This window comes from Coenobita brevimanus, chromosome 71, assembly GCF_032717465.1.
Source record: "Coenobita brevimanus isolate Jiangsu-jjx chromosome 71, ASM3271746v2, whole genome shotgun sequence".
NCBI lineage: Eukaryota > Metazoa > Arthropoda > Malacostraca > Decapoda > Coenobitidae > Coenobita > Coenobita brevimanus.
In genome coordinates, this window is record NC_137024.1 from 3,831,834 (window position 1) to 3,852,637 (window position 20,804).

General features: G+C 42.4%; 1 protein-coding gene across 1 annotated transcript in view; it reads right to left on the reverse strand.

Annotated features, from left to right (window-relative positions):
• Positions 1-20,804, reverse strand: part of LOC145406848 (uncharacterized) — a 123,871-nt gene that overhangs the window by 80,829 nt on the left and 22,238 nt on the right. The window contains exon 2 of the mRNA XM_080277956.1: positions 16,068-16,096. The gene's annotated coding sequence lies outside the window, so the exon portion shown is untranslated. The remainder of the gene's footprint in view (positions 1-16,067; positions 16,097-20,804) is intronic.

Sequence of the window (20,804 nt, forward strand, 5' to 3'; positions counted from 1 at the left end):
TCTTATCATTCATAGTTTCAATTATCTCACCCAATAACTTTCTCACTCTACATGCACACATCTCCACTCAAGTTACCCATCCACATGCACACAAAACTATACAATCCAAATTCTTCAATATCGTGGCCTTGTTCATTATATTCTTGCAATCTTCAGGAAATTTTATTCATTTTATTATTCATTTATTCACTGGAGGGATTAAACAGCCTCCATTGTTTAGTAAAATGTCTGGTGCTGTAGTAACACGAGCCAAATAAAACAGATTTCATCGTAAGGAAGGGATGGATTAGTCTCACTTGATCTAGCCCTACTGCAGTATCAATTTAACCCACCTTCAGCAAACCCCACCTACATGTGCACACACAACCCAACCCATCACCACCTACATCCACCCACCTCCTTCAAGTTACGTAACCTACATTCTCTCTCTCTCTCTCTCTCTCTCTCTCTCTCACCCAGCTTCCCCACCCACCTCGAGCGGGTATTCTCCCCGGAGCCACACCTTCCCATTCACAATCCACTCAGATCTCACTTACCTTCACGCTTCCCCCCTTTCAGAATCATGACTTATTTTTTCCTGCCTCTGCATTATTGTATTCAGCTCAGGAAATATCTCCCATACTGATGACATTATTCCCCATCAATTTATCTTCGTGTGATTGAGTTATTATTATTTTTTTTTCCAGTTCCTTTACCTCGGGCAACACCTCTCTCGTATCAAAGACGTTAAATCTCAGTTCGGAACACAGATACGCGAAGGTTAATTATTTTGTTCATGGGAGATTTTAGCTCTTGTTCATATCCAGAGTGAGTGAAATATCTGTGAATCCCTTTATTTTCACACGCCACAACATTCATATTCTCTCTCTCCCTCCCTCTCTCTCTCATCATCATCATCATCATCGTCATCATCATCATCCTAACCCCATTTCCCACTCGTAATGGTGTGGGCAGAATACAAAAACAAAAACAGGAAATCGCAGACGCACGAGAACTACGGGAAGAAGTAGGAATGTATTGAAGCAGGAAAACTATCAACAGTGAAATGCCACCTCTCCTCACCTTCCCACTCACAATAATTTCCAAAACCAGTCGCACTCCCTTCCCACTCCCCCCTCCCCACTCCTGCATGACGTCCTTACACCCACTCCCAACTCCTAACCACTCCTCACACCATCCCCTCCTAACACCACCCCACACCCCAGCTCATTCTACCCTCAACGCACCTCACATCTCACCCCACATCTACCTCTCTCTTAAAGCCTCCTTTCACCTACTCCATCTTCCTTCCCTGTTCTCCTCGTCCTCCATTCTCCCCATCCCACATTCCTCCTGATACCCCCCCGCCTCCATCAACCCAACTCATCCACTCCACTCAACTCCTTCCTTAACTCCCTCACCAAGCTCCCTATCTACACATCAACCCCACATCACTCACCCACCACATCCAGTTCCATCCCTACTCATCCGTCCCACAACAACATCCTAAGCCATAGCCTAATAACTTACACCTACACATCCCCAGTCGATCAACACATACACCCCAGACCAATCTCTTTCCACTCTAGAATAGACAATTTCTCCCTCTTTCTCCTTCGCCCCTTTCTTCCACTTTCTCCATTCCTTATCCACTTCACAACCCCCCACCCACTTCACACATCCCTCAAACTCCCTCCCCCCCTCTCTCTCCCTTTCTCTCCTTCATGACATCCTTTCACTCCTCCCACATCCACCACACACCTTTTACTTACAACTGCGATTCTGCATCCACCCCATCTCTCTCTCTCTCTCTCTCTCTCTCTCCTTCCTGCCGTCCTTCCCCCCCCCCCTCACGCACCAGCCTCACCCCACTCGCCCACCTTCACCAGTCTTGCCCAACGGCCTTGACTCCCCCCCCCACTCCACCTGCCTGCTTGCCTCTCTCTCTCTCTCTCTCTCTCTCTCTCTCTCGAATCCTGTGTTCCATTTCCCTCTCTATTTATCTATTTACCACTTCCTCTCTCTCTCTCTCTCTCTCTCTCTCTCTCTCTCTCTCGAATCCTGTGTTCCATTTCCCTCTCTATTTATCTATTTACCAATTCCTCTCTCTCTCTCTCCCATTTCCATCACCCTTTCTATTTAACTTCTCCACTTCCTCCTTCCCCCCTTCCTCTCTCTCTCTCTCTCTCTCTCTCTGTACCCACCACGCCTATCCCCCCCCCCTCGCCACAGATTGCACCATACTCATTGTTTGCATTTCACTATCCCTTTCAACCCATTGTACCTTCAAACATAATACCTTTTTTATATCTTTTTTTCACATCAAGGGTACATCAACGTAAAATTTCTCTACGACTTTTTTCTTACATGCCAAACCCAGAGTTATAAATAATCTTTCATAATGATTCTTTATCACGTCACAATAAACGTACCGTAAGTCGTAACCTCAACACGAAGACATAATTCAAATTTTATTCCGGCAATCATTTATCTTAGTCACATTAGGAGGAACGCATTTGGGTGAAGGGGCAAACAGATAGTTATGTAGTAATTTCATCTGCAATATAAGGTACAATATTTTCTGTGAGCGTTATCTGTCTTATTTATCACAACTATTATTAGACCTTAATATATAACTATTATTTCAAAATTCTGGCCCATCACACTGGCTGGAGTACAAAACAATAAATTAATAAATAATAGTAACAGTAATAATAATAATAAAAAAAATAATAATAATAATAACAATGATAATACTAATAAAACTACCATATGAAGCCATAATGTAGCCCAGCATCATAATTTCCATTAGTTATTACCTAGCCAAACCGGGCGCTGAGCTAACTGTGAATCCTGATTAATTAGGCCTTGGATAACTCGCTCCCAGACGGCCTACCACCGAGTTCAAACCAAAAGCCGATTTCCACGATTAGCGACTAAAGAAAAAAAATAGAAGAAAAAAATAAAAGGGGAAAAACATGTAGAATGCGATCAGTGCAGCTCCAGCGAACAATTCCAAGGTGTTTGAGTGCGGTACCCGGCGTGACCAATAATTCTCTACACGCCGCCATTAGCAACTCTCACCGCACGCACAGATGCACAGAGACAACGAACGCACCTTTTCAAAAACCATCTTCGGTACGTTCCTCAGCTTTCGTATGCGCATCACCTCCCGTAAAACTCCTTACCGGTAACCCCTTAGCTATAAAAGGCATTCTTCCTCTTCCTACGCTATATTTTTAAAGCATTTTACATCGGACATAAACTAGCGCGCCCGTTCCCAAGGTTGATCCCCTGCAGCCTTCACGCATCACCCTGGCACATAGACACTAATATCAGCTCAGTGTCGGTGGTTCGGCCTCATATCCCCCGTCTCTATTGTGCTAAGCTGGGGATGTCACACTGAGACTATGGGGCCGTTTTAGGTGTCCCATGAGACCTTGCAGCATCTCAAACGCGTATTATACCTTGCTATGGTCTTGTACGTTACTAAGGCTAAATAACAGAAATATATACGTACTAAAAGATATCAAAAGTCATATGCATACTATTACCCAAAGAAAAGGCTGCTATAAAATTACATATATATACTGCAATCTCCAGATTATTTAATTTTGAACGATTTTTTGAAACTGAGGGGCTTACTATAATTTCCACTATCCTTTTCTATGTGTGAGGTCTGTGATAAACTGACGAAAATCAGCTGGAATCAGAAACAATAAAATAAACACATCCTAGTTCAAAAATGGATCGCTGTTATTATTTCAGAGCACGTAGTTCACTCCCATAGCCTGTAAAGAGAAGTCGTGAGATGGCAATACTAGCGGGAGTATTTATAAAGAAGCCTAATCAATTTTTACCATCAGGAAATCTAATACATGAAGAATAATTTTTAACGCAACATTTTGCACGCTGCTATTCACTCTGGTTTGGTTGTCAAGTGTTTGGCAGCCGTGTGAGTTAAGCCAAATGACCTTCATACACAACTCAGGCTGAAGAAAGATTGTGAGAATGGCCCCTTGAGCAAGCCATGAAGCTGTCAAACCCAATCCCCAAACGACGATCAACTTGCTAGTCTTGCTTTAAAGAGAGAGAGAGAGAGAGAGAGAGAGAGAGAGAGAGAGAGAGAGAGAGGCTAACATGTCGCTAAATACAAGAACAAAACACGTAACACTGCAAGAATACATTAAAATCCTCTACATACCGCTAAAACATTAACAAAATCTGTAACAGCAAATCACCCATCTAAATTACCCATCTGTATCTAAAATTATCCATAATCTAGTAGTTAAATTAAAGACCAGGCAACGTTAGCAGTGTGTTATCGGCTACTGCTACTCTCTTTCTCACTTCTCTTCTATTTTTCTTTCGTACCCCGTCCCTTGTGATCTTCCTGCGTTTTCTTTGTATTTCTTCTACTCTCCTTCTTTAACTATTTGTCAAACTGCTTAAACTTGGATACTCTGTCTTAAAGTTATCGGCTGAAGCTATTGGCAACTTTTATTTTCTCCCTTCTCTTTTCCTTTCAACTCTTTTCTCCCTTCTCTTTGACTTTCTCCTATTTAACTCTTTTCTCCCTTCTCTTTTCCTTTCTTCCGCTTAACTCTCTTCTCTCCCTTCTCTTCCTTTCATCTATGCAACTCTTTTCCGTTCTCTTTTCCTTTCGTCTATTCAACTCTCTTCTCCCTTCTCTTTTCCTTTCTTCTATCCAACTCTCTTTTCTCCCTTCTTTTCCTTTCTTCTCATCTCTTTAAAAAAACTCTCTTTATACGCCTTCTCTCCACTTTCACTTCCTTTCTCTTCCTCTGTCTTTCCCTCTTTGTACCTTTGCTTTCAAGTATTTAAACTGTTCGCAATATCCTTTTTGTTTTCTATGTTCCTCTTCCGCCTTTATATTCGTGTCATAAATTAAATAAAGTCTGAAAAGGGTTACACATTTTTAAAAAGCCCATTCATTCCTATTTTCATTTACCTCTTTCACTTGCTCACTTTTCTTCGCCTTGGTTTTAGTATTACAACCAGTAATCTTTTCTACCTAATTTTCTTTGTATTTTGAGATGCAGGAGTATGCATGAGCGGCCCTGTCCTTCTGTCTCTCCTTAACGATTTTCGGAAACGAGATGTTGCACTCCTGTAGACTTACGCGATTTAACTGAAGCCACACCACATCACCTCACCACATAAAACACCATATCATCCTCTCACACCACCATACCAAAACCACACTCTCTTCTCACACCACCATACCAGAAACGCCCTTCAACACCACACCATACCAAAACCATACCATCTTCTCACACCACCATACGATATACGCCCTTCAACACCACACCATACCAAAAACATACCCTATCACACCACACTAATCCAAAAACACAGCATCCTCTCACACCACACCATGCCAAAAACATGCCATCCTCTCACACCACACCATACCAAAATCATCCCTCAACACCACACACGTCATGGGCATTAACAAAAGGACCATGGAGCTCCCGCATCTTGTACTTCTGCACTTGTTCCATTACACATTAAACATGGCACATTTTCTTTTATTCTCCGTTCTCCTTCAGAACAGATGAACCCCCAAAAGAAATATACAGTAAAGTCAATATCAAGATCGTTAAAGATGGCTAGATATCACATGAATTTTAATCACATCAGCCCCAAGACGTCATTTATATTTCAGTCATGCTATTTTCTCATTATTTTAATCAGCTGTGGAGAGATTATTAAAACTGGAGGGGTTATATTCGATTTTTCTCTCCTAATTTCCAAGATACAGGTGAGCAAAATATATGGTAACCGCAAAAACAAAACAAAAATAATATGCTTTCGGACTGAAGGTGTTAATCGTCTTTGTCAGGAATGGCCCGAATAAATATGACTTCTAGAATTTACCGACTGTTTACACGCATGGGCTGTCAATATAAGCTAACTCTTGGGACCTGCATTGCACAGATGGATGGTAAAAGTGTGTGTAGATGAAGAGATATTGCGTGTCAGCCTTAAAGGGAGAAGCATGTTGCAGATAATTCAATATATGACCAGCGTCCGGTGTAATACCAGTAACAGAAACCCATGCAACACAGCGATGAAGAAAGGAAGACTGAAGAGAAACGGGGAAGTTCGGCGAAGGGAAAAGAATTAGACTCCAAGCGATGAGGACAGGAAGACTGATGAGAAACGGGGGAGTTAGGCGAAAGGAAAAGAATTAGACTCCACCCTGCTATGAAGAGCCGTAGCCTACAGAGTAAGACTCCTAAACATGAAAGCTGTACTCCACACAAGGGCGAAGACGGTCCCTACACACAGTCGGCCACTATACAGGCGTGATGCGGACCCACAACACACTCAACCATTTTTAACCACCTCAGTCACGGGAAGTATTTTTCGTTACCCTTGCTACCTCCAGACGATTTTTATTTACCTGGCTTAATGCAGGCTGTGTCGAATGCCTCTGGTCTGGAAAGCTTCTCCTACGCTTAATAAAATCGTCTAGTATTACCACGATCAAAATATAAAATCCGCCACCAGAACGACGAGATCAAGTTGAGCATTGTCATCGTTCCAACAGAAATCACGTACAAAATTAAACAAGGAAAACACCAAAACTGGAAGAAATTAAATACTTTATCATTCAACACACACACACACACACACACACACACACACACACACACACACACATACACAAAACAAATTACCAATCCAGTTTTTGCTTCCACTGAAATATCAACAAATCAGCTGAGTGTCACAACCTTGCCACGTGATTTATTTATTTATTTTTTTCCTGCTGTAACCTTCTCGATCATCAATTTTTCTCTCTTGCTCTATTGTGATACACGTGTAATGTCCTAAACACCCATACATTACCCCCAAACGAAAAATATATTCAATGTTGTGGCGTGAAATGAATCTAACTGGTACATGAGTAGTTGATGTAAATAGTTAAAATTTTGATAAGAAATGTGATGATGATGATGAAGAAGAAGAAGAAGATGAAGAAGAAGAAGATGGAGGAGGAGGAGGAGGAGGAGGAGGAGAAGGAGAAGAAGAGGAAGATGATGATGATGATGATGATGATGATGATGATGATGTTGATGATGATGATGATGATTTTACAAACGGGAAAAACAAAAAGAGATGAGCCGCCGTCCTCTTCCCTACTCCGGTATCATATCCCAAGGTCTACCTCGCCTAGAACGGCCTTGCATCATCATCCTATCAACATCATCTACCTATTGCCATCGTACCGTTACTAGGCCTGCTGTCACTATCACTGTATGAAGATGAAGAGGCTGCTTTGGCCGGGTGAAAGTGAAGGTGGTGGGAGAGAATTATATTGGTATAAAAAAAAAAGTTAATTTCTTGGCATTCGTGTGTGTGTGTGTGTGTGTGTGTGTGTGTGTGTGTGTGTGTGTGTGTGTGTGTGTGTGTTTCCTTGATGCCAGTAAACTATTTTATACATTTAGCATCACATAAGTATTGCAGCCCCCTAACACGTCAGTCCGATGATGATGATGATGATGATGCCGAAAACCTCCAATTCGTAGTCTATCCTAGGCTAAGTAAAATCGTCGGGCAGCAGCAAAAATAAATTAAATACAAAAGAACGTCCTGGAGTTGAAACGGGTGAAATGATGAAAGAATATGACGCGGAATCAAAAGACAATACTAATTCTTCTACCTCAGTGAATCGACGAGTCATCTAATTGATAATGCTTAATTCCCTTCAGCACATGTGGAATTCCCAACCTTAATACAATCGCAAAATGGCACATTCCTGGTAATACATCATCATCATCATCACTATCATCAACATTATCATCATCACCACCACCATCATCATATCCAGGCCCTCTTTCCCACCTAAGAATTGGGTGAAGTAAGATCCATAAACAAGGGAAGAAAGAGAACAGAAATGGTCCACACAATCATTCACACGTCACTCAAGCTCCCGGAATCCTACTGAGAACATAACAGGCGGGGAAAATATAATGACAAAAGGAAAAATACCGAAGCAAAAACGGAAATAAAGGAACAGAACTAACTTTAACGCTAAATAAGTGAAAATAGGTTAAAATAATCCGCCCCCCTTGACTACCTACCAGGGGAAAGGAAGAAGCGGCAACTCCTGGGCGGTCTCCATATAAACAAAAGATGGCGCGGGAACGAAAACAAAAAAACAAAAAAACACTAACTGGGCACAGGAGCACGTTTGCCCTTTGGAAGTATTTAGCGGGGGAGAAGACTGGCAAAAACTAAATATTTCTGCTGCGTTACCCACTAAGGCGCCATTTACGGGTGCAGTTTTACGATTAGCAAGGTGGCTTTATAAGTACTGTTGTTACAAAAATTGTGGCAAGATGGCGTTAATAAGTCACAACGATCAGACACATTAACAAACATATGTATACAAATTATAACCTGATATTAACAAATTCATGTACACAATTTGCACCTCGACACATTTTTCAATCGATATACAGAGACGAAGTACAAGAAAAAATAATGCATGCACATAAATATTTAAATTACGAAAACAAACCACAGCCAGACACAAGAAGGACTTAATCTATACACACAAATTACGAGCAGACAGAGACAGATCAAGCTCAAAATAAAATACAGTAAATAGATAGATAAATAAATAAGAGTAAATACGAATCCCACATCCACTGAGGTTCACTAAGATTGCTTCTCGTGATGCGTAACAGTAGTGCAATTAAGTAAGCAAAGGCGAGACTGCTATTAGAGATGAGAGAGAGAAAGTGGAGATCGTTGTACCTTGACTAGGGGGTCGGTACACTATAATTAAAACATGAAAGGAAGAAAGGAACTGAATGTAATAATGAAATCTACTGAGAACTCGAAGGTGCAAAGGTATGACGGGAAATTAACACTCAGGTACCTATGCTTCACCCTCGTCTGAATAAAATGGTCTAATGTTGCTGAGATAGAATACAGGAGTTGTTCCGACGACGAGAAGGTTAATGACGACAATATTAACCCCGGCTCCTCTGATCCACTCAATAATAATAATAATAATAATGGCGTTAGCTGTGAAATGCACGAAAAAGGGAACTATTTCACGGTAAAGTAAATTATTCTGGGTATTACAAGAGAGGGTCGAGAATTTAGTAAGTAGGTGAAGTCCAGTATTTCCTTACCCAGTGATAACAAATCCTTATCAGCAGCGTCAAAGTTATACAGGAAATAATGATAATACGATTGTTTTTCCCTTTCCATAATTCTGCTTGCTTACTGCGGGTTGCGTGTCGGCGTAATTGGACTGGCAATGTGTGTCTGGCCAATTTCACTAGACACGCTGCTCATAGTTCTCTCTCCTTCGTGCCTTCCTGTGTTTTCCGGACACTTATCTCACCCCAAACTCAAGTGGAAAAAAAGTTCTTGTTGATGATGATGATTTGGCTGTCTGTACTGACGAGAGGCGGCCTAGAATTGTATGACTCCCCCCCCCCCGCAATAAAAAAAGAGGGAAGAGGGGGGTCTCGGAGTTTGCATCCCCAAGATCCCTCCTCTGGATCCGCTACTGATTTTTTTTTTTCCCCTTTTTTTCCGTGTCCGATTCTGGTTGTAAATGTACAAGGATAAAAACGCAACATTACCAGTCCAATCTGATTACAAGATGGTGTCATGGCCCCGAAGGAAGATATATTTAAACTTTTATATAAATGAAAGCACTTTTTTTCTATAAATATGCTGCAAGACCGCGTAATAAGAGTACATAATTAAACCGTTGTGCACTATATTACCTGTCTAATCTGTGTACGGAACATGTGCCTCGAAGCGACATGAAACGCAAAGATATATATGAACTCTGGTGGACATAAAAAAAAACAGGGCACATTTGTAACTCTAACAGGTGATAGTACATTAGAGCAAGTGTACATGATAGGGCAAGAGTACGTCATAAAAGTACATGATAGAGGCAGGGAGCATTACGAACACATTCTGTTTACGGTAGGAGGCGGCGTGAGAAGACAAGCCCCTGACCTTTCCCTCCCTCACCCCCCCTGTTCCACCTGACCTACTCCCTCTCACTTTACTCCTTCCCTCTTTCTCTACCCCTTCCCTTCTTCCCCACCTCCTCTCTCCCTCCGTCCCTCTCTCTACCCCTTCCCTCCCCACACTATTTGCTATTTCCTCCATCCCTCTCTCTCTACCCCTTCCCTCCCTTCCTTTCTCTTTACATCATACTTTCCTCCCGCTCTCTTCACTTCTTGTTCCTTCCCCCTCCTCCTTTCTCCCTCTCTAACCCCTTTTCCTTCCTTCCCTCTCTCTTACTTCTTCCCTCCCTTCCTCCCTCTCACTTTCCCTTTCTCCCTCCATCTTACTTTACTCCTCCTTTCCTCCCTTCCACTCCCTCACTTTCCTTCGTTTCTCTCTGCCTCTGACTTTACTCCTCGCTCCCTTCTTTCCTCTCACTTGACATGCTACTCTCAGTAAATGCCAGACAGTGTAGACATTTGTAAATGGAAAACTCGTCTTCTTAGGTGGGTGTCATTTGCCTTCCGTAGCTCACATTCTCCTCAGGTGTTGGATATAATTTCACATGTTTGCGTTCTTCACTGCTAGATCGTACCGTACTTTTATTTTATATTCCTTCACCACATGCATTACGAAGCGCAATGTGTGTGGATAGTCTGGCCTGTGGAGCTAAGGATTTCGAAGGCTTGAATGTTAAGGGACTGGATCTGTGGCCAAAATCACGGGGTTCTCTGTCTGATTGCCCTCATGTCTTAATAAATTCCTGGGCCTTCTTCTGTAGCCTTCTCACTCAGTGTATTGCAAAGAAAAGGGGGGGGGTGACGACGACGACGACGATGATGATGATGATGATGATTTTCTTTGAGACTTGTTAGATCTCTCTCTCTCTCTCTCTCTCTCTCTCTCTCTCTCTCTCTCTCTCTCTCTCTCTCTCATCATGCGACAAAAAGGCCTTCCCAGCGACCTTCCCCCACTGCAGTCCTTCATGCCATCCCACTGTCTTCCTGCATACTTTCCACACCTTCACTCTTCCACATGTTTTTCTCCCCCTATTTATCTGCATAACAGTAATACCAAGGTTCCTCTCACTCTCGCTACTCCTGCCTCTTCTACCTCCCTATTTCAAATCCCTTATAGAGGCTTTCGATGGTAAATAACAAGTGGCGTTAACCTGAATTAAATAGGAAGGAAATCTCGTCTTCAGTTACAGGACCCCTTTTTTTTATATTTACTTCTATCTACCGCCAAATTATCTTCTTCATGATGGGGTTATTCCGTAAGAACAACAATATATCTTTTTATTTCATACTTCTTACCGCGCTATGATTTTATTCAGACTGGTTGAGATTCGTGGCAGTGAAAGGGTTAACATTATTCCTAACATTTTCACTACACCCACAGATTCACCCACTCCCTCCCTCTTTACCCAATACCCCCTTCCTCTCTCCCTCCCTCTTTACCCAATACCCCCTTCCTCTCTCCCTCCCTCCCTCACTACCCAATGCCCCCTTCCTTCCTCCCTCCCTGCCTCCCTCCCCAATCCCCTCTCCCCCTCCCTCCATGCTCGACTAAACCCGTGTTGCATCATCCCCACCATCTCAACCCCTCCCTACCTCCCCCCGCCCATATTTCTCCCTCACGCCCACATTCTCCTCCCAGCCTCTTGCTCTCTCCACTATCTCGTTTCTTCACCCCTTCTCAGCAAGTGGTCCTTCCTTCATCACCATCACCATCATCACCATCTTTCCTATCTCTTCTCTTCACCCTTTCTTAGGAAGCGGCCCTTCCTTCTTCATCATCATCACCATCAACATCATCATCTTTCCTATCTCCTTTCTTCACCCCTTCTCAGCCAGTGGTCCTTCCTTCTTCATCACCATCATCACCACCATCTTTTCTATGCGCAGCTGAGGGAGCAAAAGAACGGGAATGACTGGAATGAAAGATAGCGCTTCGTGGTGAAAGGATCAACGGGGACCTGTTTCGCTCACCCCTTCACTACGAGGTCCTACTTACACCTGGGAAGCTGTGCAGGTGGATCCATGCAAGGTCTTCACACCTGGGCCTCACAATACCTCAGATTCGTTTATGTAAATTCAGGTGCAGTTAGTCCATACAGGTAACTTCAGGTGCAACCACAACCATTATAGTAACTTCAGGTAACTTCAGGTGCAACCACATCCATTACAGTAACTTCAGGTGACTCCAGGTAACTTCAGGTGCAACAAAATCCATAATAGTAACTTCAGGTAACTCCAGGTAACTTCAGGCACAACCACATCCATTATACTAACTTCGGGTAACTTAAGATGATTCCAGGTAACTTCAGGCACAACCACATCCATTATACTTAGGGTAACTTAAGATGATTCCAGGTAACTTCAGGCACAACCACATCCATTATAGTAACTTCAGGTGACTCCAGGTAACTTAAGGTGCAACCACATCCATTATAGTAACTTTAGGTAACTTCAGGTGCAGCCACATCCATTATTGTAGCTTCAGGTAACTTCAGGTGCAGCCACATCCATTACAGTAACTTCAGGTAACTCCAGGTAACCTCAGGTGCAGCCACATCCATTATAGTAACTTCAGGTAACTTCAAGCGCAGCCACATCCACTATAGTCATTCCACTTCATTCCAGCCACGTTCATACTCAAGTAGACCATTTTTGACCTATTTCAGTCCATTTAGTTCCCTTTACAGCCTTTCACCTCACTTCAGATCCCCAAAGACTCATATCAATGCATGTCGAATTTAGGCGTCTACAAAAATGTGTACTGAAAATGAGAACTAAAGATGTAATGCCATTTGTATCGGAAAAGTTAACTGGAATGAGGTTTTTGAGGAATGGAAGGGGCGGGTGCACAGGAGCGGGCGGAACGGGCTGGCACGGTGGTGGGTGGGGGTGGAGAGCAATGGTAATACACCCTGTTAAGATGGGGGATGTAAGCTGGTCGGTATGGGTGTAGCGATGGAGTTATTCAAAGTTTTCTCTACGAAGAAGAAAAATGATGATGATGATGATGATGAGGAGGAGGAGGAGGAGGTGGTGGTGGTGGTAGTGGTGGTGGAGGAGGAGAAAAAAAAAGAAGAATGAAAGAAAATAAAGAAATAAACACGCGGCACTCTCAAATACTGTATATACCTGGCGCCTCACGATACAGGTAAAAGAAAGAAGACAAAACCCAACCTACGCCGACGCACTCAGGACTCCGTGCGTTCGTGGTTGCAGCTTTGAATGGTGTTGCATCAGGAAAATTATGGCGCAAAAAAGGTTAAGGGAAGCTTTTAGTGTGTGCGCACGAAGGGAGGGGTTAAAAGAGAGAGAGAGGGATGTGGGAGGGAAGGAGGGATGTGAGTAGGACGGGAAGGAGCAGAGAAAGGGGTGTGAGTGGGAGGGACGGAGGGATGAGAAGAAGGAAGGATGTAAAAAAGAGAAGAGAAGGAAGATGGGTGAGAAGGAAGGCGAGGAGTGCGTGGGAGGGAAGGAGAGGGTGTGGGAAGATGGGAAAGCGAGTGCGTGCGTAGATGGGATAGAAGGTGTAGGGAGGAAGAGAGGCAAAAGAACGTAGGAAGAAAGAGAGGAAAAAGAATGTAAAACCAGTAAGCGGAGGGAGTTGGGGTAAAGGTGGAGCGAAAACAGAAAACGGGGGATAGAGAGAGAAAAAAAGCATAAACTGTGGAGGGGAAACAAACTCAAAGGACTCAACTACCGAGAAACTGAGAGGAAAATAAAGGGAGAAAAAAAGGCAAGAAAAACACAGTGAAAGAGAACGCTTGGGGAAAGGGAGGAGAAAAATAGAGGAAAAAGAAGGTATCCCGTGACGTAAGGGAGGAAAATGGAGTACCGTATCAAAGAGAGCGAAGGTGAACATGTAAACAAACGAGAAAAGGAGGAAAGAAAATGTGTGGAAGAAAGGAATCCGTGACGTAAGGAAAATACTGAGGGAAAAGCTAAGGAAAATCTTCAGGAAGTGCTGGAAATAAGGAAAATCTTGAGGGAAAATTGGTAATAAATGAAAGTGTAAGTGAATGAGGGGCGTGTGTTTCCCTGGTGACCCACAGACCCAGCCTCACCGTGAACTATGCCACGCGGACCCACCCACATGGGGATCTAATATTCCCAGCGCACTCACCCACACAATGCGCAGATTAATGCTTACATTCCCAGCGAACTCACCCACAAAATGCGCAGATTAATGTTTGTCGACTACACGTGGGGCAATTTGGTTGATATTTACTTATTCTTTCGCCCCAAACTCCCAACCTTTCCCTTGAGTAGGAAGCACAAAGTCGATGTTATACTGAAGTCTCTAACTGTATTGATGGGTGAATAAAGTTCTCTCTCTCTCTCTCTCTCTCTCTCTCTCTCTCACACACACACACTAACTTGATACGCTCCAACAATGAGGTAGTATTTCATTCGTTACACTACTTCTTGATCGTTATATTAGAGAGAGAGAGAGAGAGAGAGAAACACAACCACCAAGCCTACAAAAACTTAAGGATTTACACTACCACTTAAACTCAACTATTTTCCTATCCCCACGAAATAAGGTTAAAATTTTTCCCACACCCTGTACAGGCGGGCAAAAAGTTAAGTCAGAATTATTTACCTCTTCCAATTAATCCGCTTAAGATTATATTTGTATTATAATTCTAGATATAACATTATTTTGGTCAAGGGAAACTATACGGAAGTGGAGAAATTATACAGCCTTCAATATCTCAATACCAGAAATACTTAAGTTGAAAAAAAAAAAAAAAAATCACTTGGAAGCAGTTAAAAAAAAAAAAAAAAAAAAAAAAAAAAAAAAAAATAGACTCAAGGAACAGTATTTTCATTTAGTAAGAAAGATCCGTAACCCCTTTCCTCAGCGATTTATTTTTTTGGATTCGGCTGGTTAATATTTTGCATCGTATTTATGCGGAGTATGGCGATATTACAATGATTTATCGGCAACGCTAAACACGATCATAACGTAAACAAAATAAATCGCTTAGGAACAGGTGTTAGGGAGACGAGAATAAAGGTAATGGAGTTCAAGTTGTGGGTGGGGGGGCGTGCAGTCCCAATATATCTGACGGTGATTATATGTGCGTTATATTAGCCTGCATGCCACGTTACAGAGCGGTTAGCAGAGAAGCGGAAAAGTCAAACTAACTTAGCTTTCGCCACAGACTCTAAAAATAACTGAAGATTTTGTGGGTCTGCCTGCCTCTTCCCTCGATCGTGTTTTAATAATATGACCGAGAGTTTTTATGATGGTGATGAGGGAAAAACATGGAAGAATGCGAGAAGTGGGGTATCTGGGTTACGAGGGTGGTGTGTGTGTGTGTGTGTGTGTGTGTGTGTGGTTGTGTGTGTGTGTGTGTGTGTGTGTGTGTGTGTGTGTGTGTGTGTGTGTGTGTGTGTGTGTGTGTGTGTGAGACAGACAGACAGACAGAATTTAGTGGACAAGGGCGGCTAATATTCACCAACTTGAGTGAATGGAGCGCAGATAGAGGAAATATACAAATATGATTAAAGAAAGAAAAAAAAAGTGATATATAAAACAGACTTACAGTAAATAAATACACAAAATACAATCACCAGTAAAGAACGATGCAAACCACTGTCATTAATACAGTGAATATTTTAAAAAGGTATACACAAAAACACAAAAGAAGCGAAGAAGGCTGGAAGTAAGAGATTAATAATACAAGAATAACAACAACAATAATAATAATAAAATAACAACAGCAATAATAATAATAATAATAATAATAATAATAATAAAACGTTAAATCAATCACTATTTATACGATACCTTCCTCTCCACGATAAGATTTAATTCTGCAATAACCCGATAATTTACCTCCCCCTAACATTTCTTCTCTGCAGTAGGGACAAGGGAACTTAGTGCATTATTATTATCATTTTTTTATTTTCGGAAGACTCAAAGTGCAGGCGGCCTACTGATAACACCCTGCCCTCCTTATCACCCGAAAGATAATGACATTCCTGTGCTGATAACACAAGAGACTGGATCTTGTTTGCCCCCCCCCCCTCTCTCCCTCTCTCTCTCACCTTGCGTCTGTCAGGGCCTCCTCAGGGTTCTGTAAACGAAGAAAAGAACATTAGTATGACTATTCAAAATCAATCTCCAGGGTCATTTTTGAATATTTGTTGTTTTACTTTTTTTTTTATGGGAGGAAGACGGAACCAAAGGCTACCAAAACTGTTCCTTCCAAGAAAAAAAAAAAATACAAAAGAGAGCCAAATTCAAGATCCGATCATTTCGAGATGCCTGGACACATTGCGTTTGAAAGACTGGAGATCAAAGGAAATAGGAAATACAGACAGAGGGAGACAGTTCCAGAGTTCACCTGGTGCATAAATGAAGGATGGGAGTAACGATTAACTCTTGCATTAGAGAGTTGGACAGAAAAGGGATGAGAGTTTGTTGCTAGACGGGTGCTACGCACCTGTCGTAGAGGTGGAGGGATGCAAGCAGACAGTTCAGAGGAGCTGTGACCATGGAAGTAGTGATAGAAAAGAGATAAAGAGGCAACAGTGCGGCGAAGAGACAGAGGTTGAAGCGAATCAGTAAGAGGCGGAGAGTTGATGAGACGAAAAGCCTCTGACTCCACCCTATTCAGAAGAGCTGTATGTGGGGAGCCTCCTCACACATCAGAGTTGTATTCTACAATGGGGCGAATAAAACCCGTGTATAAAGTCAACAACTGTGCAGGGGTAAAGAAGATACGGAGTCGGTGGTAGGTGGTGGCGACCATCATCCACTCACTTGATGTAGTACTGCCTACTTCTTCCTTCACCTTTATCATTCTTTTCCTGTGCCTGCCCTCCTCTCTTCCTATTTCTCCAATCGTTTCTCTCACTTTTTTTTACTCTTCTTTCATTTTCAGGTAGCTTTACATTGAGTGACAAGCCTGGTGGTTTCCAAACCATTTACAACGCTGGGGTGTAACCATATAACCAACTCGTACGTGTTCCCTATGTGTCAACAAAAGGGCTGGCGGAGGGTTAATGTCCCTCCCCGTAAAACAACTCAAACGGCCACCTCTTACGCTATGGCGTCTGGCTAATACATACCGTATATATATATATATATATATATATATATATATATATATATATATATATATAAAATCGCAGAGAGGGAGGGGTATGTGCAGAGTGTGAGAGATAGCGACAGCATGACAGAGCCGGGCAGGTGATAACATGTGATAAGGAAGTTGAGGAATGCACCTAACCCTGATATATAACCTCATCTCTCTCTCTCTCTCTCTCTCTCTGCGCATAAGTCTACCATAGGTTATTAACAAAATGGCAACAACAACAATTAATAATAATAATAGTAGTAGTAGTAGTAGTAGTAGTAGAAGTAGTAGTAGTAGAAGTAGTAGTAGTAGTAGCAGGTGAAAATATAAATATGAAAGTGAATCAACGTGCATTTATAAGTACCGTGCGTATGAGGCCTACTGATCATTGCATCACTCCCAGACGTCTCCCAAGATGAGTCAAATCGAAATGAGGAGGGAAGGAATACGATAACACGTCTTTGAAACCGACAGACGATTTTATTCACGTCAGGAAGAATTTTCGGAGTAACAGAAAGTCTATTGTTAACGCCCTAACTAAGAAAGGTCTGCCCTCACCTGAATGAGACAAAAAATAAAAAATAAAAAAAAGAACTGCACTTCGGAGGGTCGAGATAGATAGCTACGATCCCTTCACTACGAAAGATAAATAAATAAATAAATAAATAAATCATCATCAATCAATAATTAAATACAGTAAATCATCATCAATAAATAATAATAATACTAGTTTTGGAGATGTTAAATAAGTTGGAATGCGTGGCAGACTCTCCCAGACATGTTTTGCTGGCCGTCTCAAGCTGCACTCATCCCTTAACTGCACCTTCTTTTTTCATGCTCTTACCTCCTTAAGTGACCAACTCACGCAACACTTCCTCCACTACCAACTGCTGTGCCTACTGGGGCTTCGAAGTATCTCCAGTACATCTTCACTACCAGTACGTACTTGTAGCTGTAGCTGTACTAATTTACAAGAGGTTCAAAGCACGGATGGACCATCTTGTGGATATGTAGAGGGGTGTTTGCAGTTAGATATGTACGTGGCGTAATGGCTGTGTTTATCAGAGTCTAAGTCATCAGTGAGAATGCCAAGCTGTGAACTGCTGCAATTCAGGTTTAGCCATTCGACCCTAAAATTAAAACCACATGCATGCTCCTGGACAAACTCCAATATCACCACATCACCTCGCTCCACATCAACGTAATTGTGGTATACTGCTGGAGACTTTCCCACCCCTTCCCTGTTCGTGGTCTGCCCTAAACTATGAGTAATGGTCTACCTAAAACTAAGGGAAAACGTAAAAATGTAATGGCAGGCTAGTGACGGGGCTATGGTGAAATATATATGCAAAATAAATAGCTAAGGGAGGGGTGCTACAGAGCCTTCTAAGCCTTCGAGAATATGACCCTTCCAAAGCTCCAATCTACTGTCAACAAACATTCTGTGTATACAAGTTTATCTCCCTAATATTCATATGCAATCCACTTTAAGTCCACTTTAACCTAATTTAAGCCCATTTCTGTTCGTATATACCCAATTTACGTCCATATAAACCCAATTTACTGCATACAATTCTATTTCTAACCAAATTTTGACAATCTATACCTCATGAATGTCCATATATATATAAGAACTATGTCCATCTTTACTCAAATTAAAGACGAATGAAACGCATCTACAAATCTGATCAAGTTAAGCTCTTTCTGTCCACCATTTACCTCTCTCTCTCTCTCTCTCACACACACACACACACACACACACACACACACACACACACACACACACACGCTACCGGTACCTCAAATTTATCAGCGAACATGACACGAGAGAAAATGTGCTTCGTAGTGAGTATGTTCGTTCCTTCAGCCGTGAAAATCTCGCTGGTTCTTTCCCTGTACTAAAAACAAACAAGAACCTGGGGAATCTCTCTCTCTCTCTCTTTCTCTCTCGGCACTCTGCCAGTCCTCCCTCTCATCCACACTCACAGGAATAGATAGCTGAGGTTCTCTTTCTCTCCTCTCTCTCTCTCTCTCACTACCTTTGTCTGATTTTCTGTGATTCTTTCCCTTCCTGTTTTGTCTGAATACTTCCTTTATTTCTACTTTTGTGTTCACGTTTTCCTCGTGTGTGTGTGTGTGTGTGTGTGTGTGTGTGTGTGTGTGTGTGTGTGTGTGTGTGTGTGTGTGTGTGTGTGTGTGTGTGTGTGTGTGTGTGTGTGTGTGTGTGTGTGTGTGTGAGAGAGAGAGAGAGAGAGAGAGAGAGAGAATAAGCCCATCATCCCTTTTAGTGCAATGACGTATTTGGTGTATTTCCACCTTCAACGATTTTACTGAAGGCAGGGAAGGAATTAAAATAATGGATCACTTGCTTAGAATGATTACTTATAAATTTACCTTGCTGCCTCCCTACGATTTAATTTAGCATCAGTATGGAAGGCCTCTAATTTGTTACCTCTTAGACAGATTACAAGTACCTGTATGACAAAAACGAAATCTTTACTATTATTAGTGGTGGAGTAAAGAACGACGGTAAACAACACAAGAGGATACTACCGTGCAATAAGCAAAATAAATCGCGAAGAAGAATGTGTTAGGGGCCTCATTAATCGCCGAGAACACGACCCAAGGACCTCCACCAGACGATTTAATATGAAGAAAAACCGTCTCCTCCGTGGGATCAATTTTAGCAGTGTTCGTATGTGTCTGTGTTTATCCCGTATATCGTTGTCTCTTTGTTTTTTCCTATGTGTGTGTGTGTGTGTGTGTGTGTGTGTGTGTGTGTGTGTGTGTGTGTGTGTGTGTGTGTGTGTAAAAGTAGTGAAATAAATGTGAAAAAGTTATGTAGTCCCTTTTTCACCCGCAGTTACCTCTCTCTCTCTCTCTCATATTATCTCCTACACCATCTCCCTCCTCCACCTCTCACCCTGCTGTCCCTCACCTTCCACCTGTAACCCCCCCTCTCTCTTCCACTTGTACTCACCTCTCCACTTCCCCCTCTCTTTTTCTATCTATCTACCTACCTACCTACCTACCTACCTACCTACCTATCTATCTATCTACTTACCTATCTATATCTCACCTATACTCACCTTTCACCATACCTCACCACCCTTACTTTTTCATCTTCAGTCTTGCCAACAATTTATTCTACGTCTCTCTCTCTCTCTCTCTCTCTCTCTCTCAGCACGCCTCTCTTCGTACACGGATTGTAATGTCTGCATCGTCTGTGTATCCACCTGGCACTTTCTCTCAGGTGCCAGCGGGAAACCCAGTGACCCTCGCCCATTACTCCCCGTCCCCCGTTAGCTGGCACCCTCTGGCACCCGATGGCACTCAGCTTATAGCCGTGATGTCTCTCTCCCTAAGGCGTGAGGTCAGGGATGGCTTGGACACGCACTGGCTTAACTGCTATTGTTTCACTTTGGTTATTGTTTGGTCTGCTCTCATTTCATGGCTTTTATTTAACCTATTTTTATGCAACGGTTAATCTTGGACCTACGCTGTACTACTGAAGAAAGATTTATGACAACGATGTTCATTTTCGGGCAAGGGGATACAACACAGAAGGAGGCTCACTTACAATCGGTCCTGTTTACGAATTACTCAAACCTAATAAACTGTCTACACCTACACAAGCACTACTCCCTGGCGTTGCTCGGGTCTGGCAAGTTACGGGTCATCGGGGGTTTGGGGTCGGCCTGGC